The sequence below is a fragment of the Ambystoma mexicanum genome, chromosome 1q (genome assembly GCF_040938575.1).
Source record: "Ambystoma mexicanum isolate Mex_15411 chromosome 1q, UKY_AmexF1_1, whole genome shotgun sequence".
Taxonomy (NCBI): domain Eukaryota; kingdom Metazoa; phylum Chordata; class Amphibia; order Caudata; family Ambystomatidae; genus Ambystoma; species Ambystoma mexicanum.
The window spans coordinates 1339127877-1339139384 of NC_090922.1; positions in this window are offsets into that span (position 1 = coordinate 1339127877).

The following is an 11508-nucleotide window of genomic DNA, read 5'->3' on the forward strand; positions in this document are numbered from 1 at the left end:
TAGTTCGCAGTAAGCCTCCTGGTCAGGGCATCCTCTGTATTCACTGTCTGGGCTTGTGTCGTCTTTGAGAAAGGGTTGGCACCTTCCAGGAAGATGGGAACTTCTGCTCTACGTGGCCGGGAGAGGATCAGTGCTGCAAAGGCCAGGCTCTGCTAAGCCAAAATAATTCATACCAGGATGGTAATTAACAGAGACTCTATGATGTAGGCAAAAAGAAGAAGTGGTGGAGTTAGAGTACACCTTACCTTTAGTTCAGTCATCTTTGGACTATGGAAGATGAAGAAAAATGTACAGTTGGTTCCAACGTCATCTACAATAGAGGTGAAAACAGAGACCTCTGAGAAAAGGGCACGCTTTGTCCACAATCATCCCAGAGAAACATTTGGGGATACATGCTGGCATGACCAGGCCTACTGCAGCTGAGACCACTGGTACCCAGGAGCCTGTTCACTGGAGGTGATAGAACCCTTATAGTGCTCTCTGAGAGCTTCCTGGCTGGGAAGTGCAGAGAAATGGGCTGTATTGGCTCTTGGAGATCTTGGTCTCGCCAGTACCCACAAGTCAAAAAACAGCTCAGGACCCTGTTTTGCAAATTTGATACATTTCTGGGCCAGTGTTCCTGCTTGGAGACACTTTTAGGGGCCACTTAAGCAACCAGAGCTGCCTTTGACACTGGCTGCTATTTTGAACCACAGTCCAGCTGTCGAGCCACTGACTTGAATCATCACCTGCCTGCACTCCAGTGCCTTTGATTTGCTCACCACTGAAGCACAGCATTGCTTAATTCCACCTCTTTTGGCAGACCTTGCCAGAGATGAGATCCCTACTCATCACATCACCTGCCTGCTCTTCACCCGATTCGAGCCGACCACCGCTACAGGACCGCATTGCATCATTGGACCATCTCGAGCTGCCTCTACACTTGTAATCCACTGGGAACCACCAACTCTAAATGTGTTGATGCCGTCTCAACCCAATTAATGTGCCGTTGAGCCTTAAGAAAAAGAATTACATGTATTTGAAGTGGTTCTGTCCCCTTGGCCTGCCTTAAAAGATGATACTTGTGACGAATGCAGGGAATTCATCTCCTCTCCCTAATGGGGAGCCATCCTCTTTGGGGACTAGGTAGGTGAGCGAGTGAATCTTAACCCACTAGGGGACAGGGAAAGTGTGATCTTATTGGGGTGCCCCCTCTACCCTCCTACAGGACAGGCAGTCCCAATTTAGGGATATTTGTTATCCTCCCTTATCCCAAAAGGACAACAGGTTTATTGGTTATATGGGAATTGAATGTTGTACTGCCTCACAACTTCATACATGAATCGTTGACTTGTCTTCTGGTCCCTTCAGACTCAGTCAGTGCCTGAAAGGTGAAAGCGGAGAACGTACCCACACCCTATAAGGGTAGGACATAAAGAAACGATTGGCACCGAGGAGAGGAGAGTCAATCACCCATGTACCAGCAGAGGCAGAGAGAACTCCTCCTGGGAAGTATGTTCAGAGGAGGCAGACGGCTGACATTTATGGACAACAAACGTGTGGTTAGGCCCATGGAACAACGAGAAGCCTGCCAGCCAAGAAACTGGGAATGCCTGGAAAGGTATCAGTGTTGGTCTAGAACCGAGAGACCGACAGTGGGCCGAGGAACTGGAGCTACCAAGGCACGAGGAGCCAGAGAGAAAGAACCACCAGCTCTTACCATGGCACAGAAGACCAAAGATGCAGAGGAGCCAACAATACCTATCCTGTAGCGTTCCATCTGCCTGAGGAGAACTGCATTGAAATTCAAGGTATGCAGTGGCTCTGGGCATTTTTCTTGTATTGGTTCAAGTTTTACCCATTAACCTTTTCTTCATACTGTAAAAGAAATGATTTTAAAGAGGGTACGTGAACTGGGAGATCTTGCTTGGGGAGGTCATAAAATAACGATCTTTGGGGACCTGAGTACAGATGTCCTGGAGAAACGGAGACCAGTAATTGTGGCGAAGGAGAAAGCAAGAAGCAAGAACTTTAAATATTATATGGTGTATCCTGCAATTTTTAGAGTGGTCCTAGATGGTCACGTTCACTCATTTGCTGACCATCGTGGTGCAGAGGCTTTTTTTAAATCAGATTTGGATCAGGAGCCTCTGGAGGAATCAGCAGCCACATCAAGGCGTGCGATTACTTAAAAGAAGAAGAGATGATTATTCTTTCTCTCTGAGATATTATTTTGTATTTGCATGAATCCTTGACTTTAAAAAAATATATAATGAATGACATTTCCCTGAGCCCGCTGAAATTGTGACCATTATAACATTTTCTTACTGGTTTCCAATGGCACGATCGTTGCGAGCTGGGAGAAGGAAAGGATATTAAGAGGGCACCCTGCAGCATCGTGACGTTGCACTGAAGGGCGTAATAGGGCAACGAAGGCGGAAGGAAATGAACAACGCTGAGGAGGAACATTGTAATGGAGCTCTGGATTGTGATGCTCGGAACATTGTTACTACAGCGACATCAGAATGGAGACAGAGGTTGAGATGAGCGCCTTCTTGGTAAGGAGGTCGTTTAGCACTCGGATCTGCATAGTGACAGTTGTCATGTGATTCAAGTCTGGTCCGTGTCTCTTGAATAGTGTTTCTGTTATATCAGTGACTTGCGGTTGATCCTGGTATGCTCAATGTCCTCGTGGTGCACCAGTTGAATATGGGAAAGCGAAGGGTAGACTAAAATGACTGCTTCCCTAGTGTGTTGCAACAAAGACTTAGTTTAAGCTTTATAGGTGTCACAATATATGGGATGGAGAATGCTGTGTCAACAGCAGAACATGGTGCTCTACCGGGTGTTGCCTCAAGTTGATAACGACCACAACAGCAGCGTATTACACATGAATAGTGCGCTGGTAAGGAGAGTCAAGTGGTTTGCTGACTTGATTCTGTACTGCTATGATTATGGGAAAGACCATTCTGCAGTATTGTAATGCTATGCTTGTTGGCAGTCCTCAATGATTCTATGCTACATGTTTACTGCTATGTACTATGAAGGCGACCATGAGAGACTGTTAGTAGGAGCAATACAACTTGATAGTGTCTCTCTGTTTATTTACTCAGATGCCATAGATATGATAAATGGGGGAGCCACTTAAAATGATGGATTGTTTTTTTGGTATCAGGTAATAATATCCCTATATATATGGTCGCCGTATGTAATGTCGCCGGGAAAAGGTTGTGGTGACATTATATAGGTGACCATATATATATATAGGGACAGGGGCATGCTCCCCATGAAAAATAAAAAAGGGTTTTGGGGTTGTGGGCTGTTAGGCAGAATCACATGCATTACCCTTTGGGAACACTACATACAATTAGGATTACAAGTGTAAGCACAATTTCACCTTTGGTACAAGCCTGTACTACACAGTAAAGTGGTAGTGATGGCTGAGCTGCCAGACTTATCTCAAGAGTTTAAGTGAGCAGTAGTACAAGTTACACAAAGGACCAACAAATACAATGATTCAAATATACTCAAGGTTTCTTGGTAAAAGAATATACATTTATTTACTCAGTCAATTAGGAAACATTACTCTAGCATAAGCAGCTCAATATCACACACTAATACACCACAAAAATCCAACCAGTAAGTAAATGAACAAGCTTAGCTCCAAAATGAAGTGGGAGCAAAATGGCACTTCAGATACTTAATAAAGGAGGGAAAAGACAAGGTTATAAGAATAGACAGCCCAAATACATTCATAGGCAGAGCAAAGGGTTTCAGTTAAATACAACCAGCAATTCTTCTCAATAGGGCTGGGCCAAAGTCAATGGTTCAGAGTCTTTTGTATAGGATAGCACAGTTCTGGTATATAACGGTTAAGTCTTTGCCACAGATTTTTAAAGGATTTGGCTAGGTGAACATTTTGACGAATGTTAAGGGAAGGACAAGCCTTTGTAGTTGAGGAAAGTTTCATGCACTTTCTTGATGGCCAAAAAGATTTCCGAACCGCGTTTGCACAGTACCTTGTCAATGAAGAAAGCTGTAGCTGAGGCAGTTGTTCCTGGCAGTTTGAGCATATCTCGCTGTTCCTGAGCTTCAGTCATGGGGACAAGAAGGAGGACATCGGGAGGTTCCTTCACTGTCCAGGGAAGAGGCCCAAAGCTGTAGCAAGACGTCGGTTTAAGGTGTGAGTGCCTTAAAGTCCATGAGCTGGTTTCCTTCCCTCTGGCTATCCAGTTTTCAACAGCACTCTGATGAAAATTTGACCAGAATAGGACGGTGTCCAGGTAGCATGGGAATTGGTTGTTCCCAACAAGCTCAAGGGAAGAAGTTAACCTTGAAGGGCTTCTCTGTTGTCGGAGTTTCAGGCAATTCGGACCTGCAGCAGGGCTTCACTGGTTGTCCAGGAGTTGCAGCAGTCTTCTTCCTTCCTCTCCTCTTCGGTTCTTTCGTTCCAGTGGTCGACTCTGCTTTCCAAGTCCCAGAGACCTGCTTTTAAACAGTTTACCCCCATTCATTCAGCCTGGCTGTCACTCACCCAGCAGGGTGGCTGTCCTTGCTGGACAGTCAGCCAGCTAATCACACCGGAGTGCATTCAGGTCTCCTAGGAGACTAAGCACAGGGAGTTCCGGGCACCTCCCTCACATCCTGTCCACCCCAGACACTCTGAAACCAGAGGAGGGCTTCAACACAGAAGCCCGCCAAAGGGCACGAACAAAGAGACCAAACATGGTTTGGCGCGCAGAGTTAAACACAAGAAGGATTTTTCCTAAAAGAAATGGCGAAAAAGGTTGACCAGAGTCTGTTTAAACAGATAGGTCAGGGCGCCATATTGAAAAACATGGCTACCCTTGATTTTGGGCTACCGTTTTAGCGGTCGCGAAAAATCACGGTAGTTGATCTAAACCACAGCCTCCAGCCATTTAAAATAGGAAAAGGTAACATTTTATTGTTACATGAGTGTTTTGACTCAGGGTAAACTAAGCAAACCATCCAGCACTCTATAGTAAGATAGGTTGTGCTGGGTCAGCAAATTTAAAGAGACTAGCAAAGTCAATTTAACTTTACATGTCCTGAGAGATAGTAGTCATTCTCGGGGAAGGTATTTAAACCTTTGGGGAGTCTGAAAAGACACCCCTGTGTCACTGAACTGAAGGTGCTGTGTGATACACAGAAAAAGATGATGCCACTGGAGGGGATTAAAACTCCATAACCAAAGAGCACAAAAGTAAAACACACACAAAATATATGGAAGAGTGGGGACAAAAAAGGCTCACACTCTTCCCAGGTAAAAAATTAAATCCCAGAAATCCAGCAAAGTTGCTGGGGGTCTCAAAAGGTACGGGAAATTAGCACATTTGGAGAATTCTCCCTAACACTCGTCCCCCACAGACCAAGGGAAAAGTGTATTTAATCCACTCCGGGATGAATCTCCTTACTCCAGTCGGTCAAACATCCTGCAGAGACCATCAGCATTTTGGTGGTGACACCCAGACCTGTGCTCAATGGTAAAATCCAACCCTTGCAGGCTGATTGACCATCTCAGTAGTTTTGGGTTTTCCCCTTTCATTTGCATCAACCATTTCAAGGGTTGGTGGTCAGTCCGAATCACAAAAGTAGATCCATACAAGTATGGCCTAAACTTCTTCAGTGACCAAACAATAACAAAGCACTCACGCTCAATGGTTGCCCACCTTGTTTCTGGTTCCTTAAGCTTCTTGCTGATGAAGCAAATGGGGTGCTCCCTACCTTTCTCCTCCAGTTGACCAAGGACTGCACCTACACCTGTATTTGAAGCATCTGTCTGCACAATGATGGTTTGATTATAGTCATGAGCTCTTAGGACTGGAGGTTGACAAAGGGCTTTCTTTAGGCCTTCAAATGCTTGAGTTGACTCCTCATTCCACCTGACCTTTTTAGGGAATTTGGGAGAGGAGATCACATTCAAGGGAGAAGCTATGGTCCCATACTTCTCTATGAAGTTCCTATAGTACCCGGTGAGGCCTAGGAAGGCTCTCACTTGGGTTTTAGTAGTAGGGGTGGCCCAGTTTTGTACAGCTTGTACTTTGCTAGGCAATGGCCTGATTTCACCTCCTCCTATCTCATGTCCAAGGTATACCACTTTACTCTGACCAATTTGACATTTGCTAGCCTTTATCGTCAGATGGGCCTGCTCAGGAGCCTGCAAAACATATCCTAAGTGGTCAACATGTTCTTTCCAAGTAGGGCCGAATACTGCAATGTCATCCAAGTATGCCATGCAGAAGGCCTCCATCCCATTCAGAACTTGATTAACCATCCTTTGGAATGTAGCAGGTGCATTCTTTAGTTCAAAAGGCATTACCTTAAACTGGCAGAGGTCTGCGGGGGTTGAGAATGCAGTTTTCTCCTTGGCATGGTCTGTCAGTGCTATTTGCCAATAGCCTGAAGTGAGATCAAATGTACTGAGGTACTTGGCTGAACCAAGATTATCCACCAGTTCATCTGTCCTTGGTAAAGGGTGGGCATCAGTCTTGGTGACTGCATTAAGAGCTCTTTAGTCCACACAGAATCTGAACTCCTTGCATCCTGCCTTTGGTACTAGCACAACTGGACTATACCATAGACTGGTAGAGGGCTCTATTACCCCGAGATGAAGCATCTTGTTGACCTCCTCCTTTATGTGGGATCTTACATGATCTGACATCCTGTAACCTCTGTTTTCGACAGGTAAACAGTCACCAGTTTGAATATCATGCTGGCCCCAAGGGGTCAAGCCTGGTGATAGTGAAAACTGGGAGGCAAACTGATGTAACAAAATCTTGCACTCCTCCTGTTGTTCAGGTGTCAAGTTAGAAGAGAGAATAACTCCTTCTATTTTCTCATCTAAAGGCTGGCCTCTGAGTAGGTCAGGTAGAGTTTCACTCTCCTCCACCTCTTGGGCTGAAGCTAGAAGCAAAGCTCCTACTTCTGGTCTTGAGACATAAGCCTTTAAATGGTTGGTGTGAAAGACTCTGGGAGCCTAGGATTGCCTAAGTCCACCAGATAGTTGACCTCTCCAAGTTTACCCACAACCTTGAAGGGTCCTATCCACTTGTCCTGTAAGGCTCTCTGCCTTGTAGGTACCAGAACGAAAACTTGCTGGTCTTGAGTAAACTCAACCACGTTGGCCTTCTGGTCATGCCAATGTTTGACCAGAGCCTGACCTGCTTTTAAGTTATCTTATGCTTCTTCCATCATGTGTGACATTCTCCTCCGGAGACCTACCACATAGTCAGTGACTCTCACTGGCTTGGGGGAAGGAGCACTCTTCAACCCCTCCTTAACTTAATTAGGGCCAAAGGGCCTCTAACTGGATGGCCATAAAGAAGTTCAAAGGGAGTGAATCCAACTCCCTCCTGAGGGACTTCTCTATATGCAAAGAGAAGGCATGGCAGTAGAAGGTCCCACTTTCTTCTAAGGGGTTCCTCTAAAGCACCTATCATGCTCTTCATTGTACGGTTGAACCTCTCTACCAATTCATTTGTCTGAGGATGGTAGGCAGTGGAGAACTTGTAAGTTACTCCACAGTTTTTCCACATGGCCTGCATGTAGTGGGACATAAAATTGGATCTCCTGTCAGAGATAACTTCCTTGGGAAAACCTATCCTGGTAATAATACCAAGTAGGGCCTTAGCAACAGCCTGAGCTGTAACAGTTCTCATAGGTATGGCTTCAGGATACCTAGTAGCATGGTCTACTACAACCAGGATAAACCTGTTTCCTGACGATGTTGGAGGGTCTAAGGGACCAACAATATCGATTCCTACCCTCTCAAAAGGAACTCCCACCACTGGGAGAGGCACCAAGGGTGCCACATTCTTGGCTCCACTCTTGCCAGAGGTTTGGCATGTATGACAGCTCCTGCAGAACTTACCTATGTCAGACCCCAACTTAGGCCAGTGGAAATATAAAGAGAGCCTTTCCTTGGTCTTCTTAAAACTTAATTGACTACCCAAAGGTATCTCATGGGCTAACTGTAGGAACTGGAGTCTGCTTTTAAGAGGCACTACAAGTCTTCTTTAGTGCCCTGGGATAGACTGTAGAAGAGGCAATATTCCCAGTACAACCTATGCTTCCCCGGCTCTTGCCGATCCAATTGGGAAGCTGCCTGTTGGCGAAGACCTTCAAGAGTAGGACACTCTCTTTGACCTCTGCTGAATCTACCCTACAGGATCCACCTTCTGCCAGTAAAGACTGCAGCTCAGGATGGTCTGCAGGATCCAGATCTCCAACAGGAGCAAGGTCCTCTTCCAGCTCTGATTCCTCAGCAGCTGATTCAACCACACAAGGTTGTTCCACACACTCAGCCTCAGCTGGTGGAGGGATCACAGGTGTGATCTTGGACAGTCCTCTCGGGGATGTCCTCGTTGGTAGCACAGGAGTGCAGGCTGGTTTCTTCCTGGAGGTTTTAGGTTGCCCCTTTTCCTCTTTCTTCTTATAAATTGCAGTCAGTAATTCCTGTGGACTGGGACTTATAGTTTCCTCCATATTCTCCACTGGAGAGCCCCTTAAGGTACTCTCTCTGGCCTTCATAGTCTGCTCCTGTTTCCTTTTGCTGGGAGGCCTGGGGGTGCTTGATACAACTCCAAGAGTTTTCAAGTCATTCCCCAACAGGACTCTCCCAGGTACTTCACTCTCCACACTTACAGTTATCTTGACAGTTATATAATTACACTGCATGAGAGCTGGTAACTATGGAAACATTTGGACAGGGCCTCCAGCAAGCTAAGTTAGGACTTTGGGTGCCTTAGCAACATCCTCTTCCTTGATAAATGATTCCTCAACTACAGTTATGCTGGCCCCAGTGTCTCTAATGGCAGGGGTGTCCTGACCATTCACAAGAACACTGTCTTTGTAATTCTCTTATTGTCTGGAATAGAGTTATACACAACTAAGTTCTGTTAGTCCAACAGACCCAGGGATACTAAAGAAACACTGGCTGAGACATTCATGGCTTCCTCAGCCAGTAACTGAGTTTCCACTTGCCATTGGTACTTCATCCACTGTGGAGAAGGCTAAGGAGACAGTGTGTACCCCTGAAGGTTTACCCTTATATCTGGGATCCCCTTTCACATGGTCAGTTGACCCACAAGCATAACATTTACCAAATGTTTTTATGAAGGGGGTTTGTTCTGACCATCTTCTGGTTTGTCCCCAAAAGGTACACTGTTACGCTCACCTGGTCTCTGCGGAGGCGTTGGGGCACGGTTGCAGCCCTCGCTAAACTTGTTCCACCCCCTTCAGGCCTCTCCCTCAGTAGAAAAGCCGTGAGCAGTGGTGCGTGGTGATACTGCTCCTGTGTGGAGATAAGAGTGTGTGAGTGCGCTAATGTGTGATTGTTGTACCTCTCGAACCCTTCACCCCAAAGTACGGTTTCTGTGAGCAAACGCCGGCCCATAAAAGTCACCTGTGAATTATGGAAGATAAGTTCTCCATCCTGCTATATCTGGCAGGGGTGCGTCGAATGGGATCTAGTTCCTTCACTGATCCCTGATGAGGATTAGTCCAGTCCAGCTGCGACTATGCTTCTCCTTATGATTTATAAGTCTTTCTTGAGCTCTTGTGATGCTGTTCGTTCTGTTTAATGCCTTTATATGTTGCTCCTATTAATGCTCACAATAATGTCTCTCTTCTGTTTTCTTCCCTTAGATGGAAATGCGGCCTCAATGCAGCTGTGAGATGCGAGACGTGGCCGAATGGAAGATGGATGCTACTGCACTGTTGAACAGCAGGTAAGTGTTGGTTTAAGGAAAGCGCAAAGTATGGCGAAGCGCAACCTTAAACTGACAGTTTTTTCGATGTCTAACCTTGTCTTCTGTTTTTCCTTGCAGGCGCTGCTGTCGATGATGGGGCGTGTCGTGCTGCAGTGCCAAGATGAAGATTTCGGTGTTCTGGAAAGTGTAAAGATTAATACTTGGTTCGCCGAAGAGATGTACAGGAAAGAACAGCTTCCCCCATTTGGTAAGTATGCTGGGAGGAAGCGGGATGTCCAGGAAGCAGGATCTTCAAAGGTAAGTCTGACCTCAGGCGACGGTGAGCGTTACGCTGCTTGCAAGTGCAGAATAACGCAAAGCGTCTGTCTTGAGGATCGGGGCAGCTTATATAGCTGAGATCGTGGGCACGCCCATTAGGGCTGGTTTACCAGCCACACCCTGCAACTCCTAGAGAGAGAGCATGTGCGAAGGCAATCCATTAGCAGCCGCACCCAAGAATACTCTTGGGCTGCTTAATGGGTGGAATGTTCAAGGTTAATGCATCTGAAGTGCTATGTCCATAATAAAAGCTTTTTGGTGTTAAATTGATGTTCTTGTTTACTTTTGTTCATGAGCCAAAGGCGCCAAGACAGTGTCCACCCAGGTCTCCTGTGCATGCGACCCCTGCATGCCTGTTCCCCTGACTTCATGACCATGACATACACTAGCCTGATTTGGTTTCCCTTGTGGCTTACCCTTGTTATGTTTGTGGCCCTCTTTTGGAGTGGAAGTATTTCAATTATCTTTGGTATCTTTCTTGTGCTGCTTCCCCTCATCCTTCTTCTGAGTTACCCCAGAATCCTTGTGAGTAGCCCTGTTGGCAACCCACAAGTCAGCAGCCCTTGCTAACTTATTTGGATCAATTTCCTTAGAGTCAGCCAAGTGCTGTCTCAGCTCAGGAGAGCAGGCATCATAAATAGATTCCAACATAACCAGATTTCTCATGCCTTCATAAGTGTTCACTCTGTACCCCTTAACCTATCCATCTAAGTTTTTGAAACATTCAGTCACCTAGGTAGTACATTTTGAGGGTTTTAAACCTCTTAAGATACCGAGAAGGGGTCTTCTCAAATCTAGCTATCAAAGCTAGCTTCACAGTTTCATACGCCTTTCTGTCTATTTCCCCCAACTCCATTACCACATCAGTGGCAACAGGGGGTAGCCTAGAAAAAAGCCAAGGAATCAAGTGATTCCCTGTAATGACTTGAATCCCATGGTTATATTCAAAAGCAGCCAACCAATACAAAATGTCAAGCTTAACCTCATGCATACTTACTTCATCTTTAGGCATGCAAGGCCTCTTAGGACTGGAAGACCTAGAGGACTCAGGGAGAGAATCATTTTCAAGAGACAAGTTTTTCATTTCAAGGGCATGATTCAATTCCATTTCTCTGAGTCTAAGCTCTTGATTCTTTGTTTCAGTTTAAGCTTGGATTATTTTAAATTCTAACTCCAGCCTCCGCTTTTCAAGTGAGACGAATTCAGGACAGAGGTTTGGACCTGATGGGGTCCCTGTGGTCAAAGGTTGAGGCCTATGAGCAGGTAGAGGTAAGACAGGGCCTACATTCTGAGACTCTTCTGCCTCATCTAACTCATCCACAATATTAGAGCTGGGCTCTGACATATTATCATCCTCATCAACATTTTCCACATTTGCTGCAGGTGTGGGTGTTTCAGACCCACTCTTCAAACTTTGGTATTCTAACAACTTTTCTATCAATTCAACCTTTTTGCCCTTTACAGTGAGATTCCTAGCTTT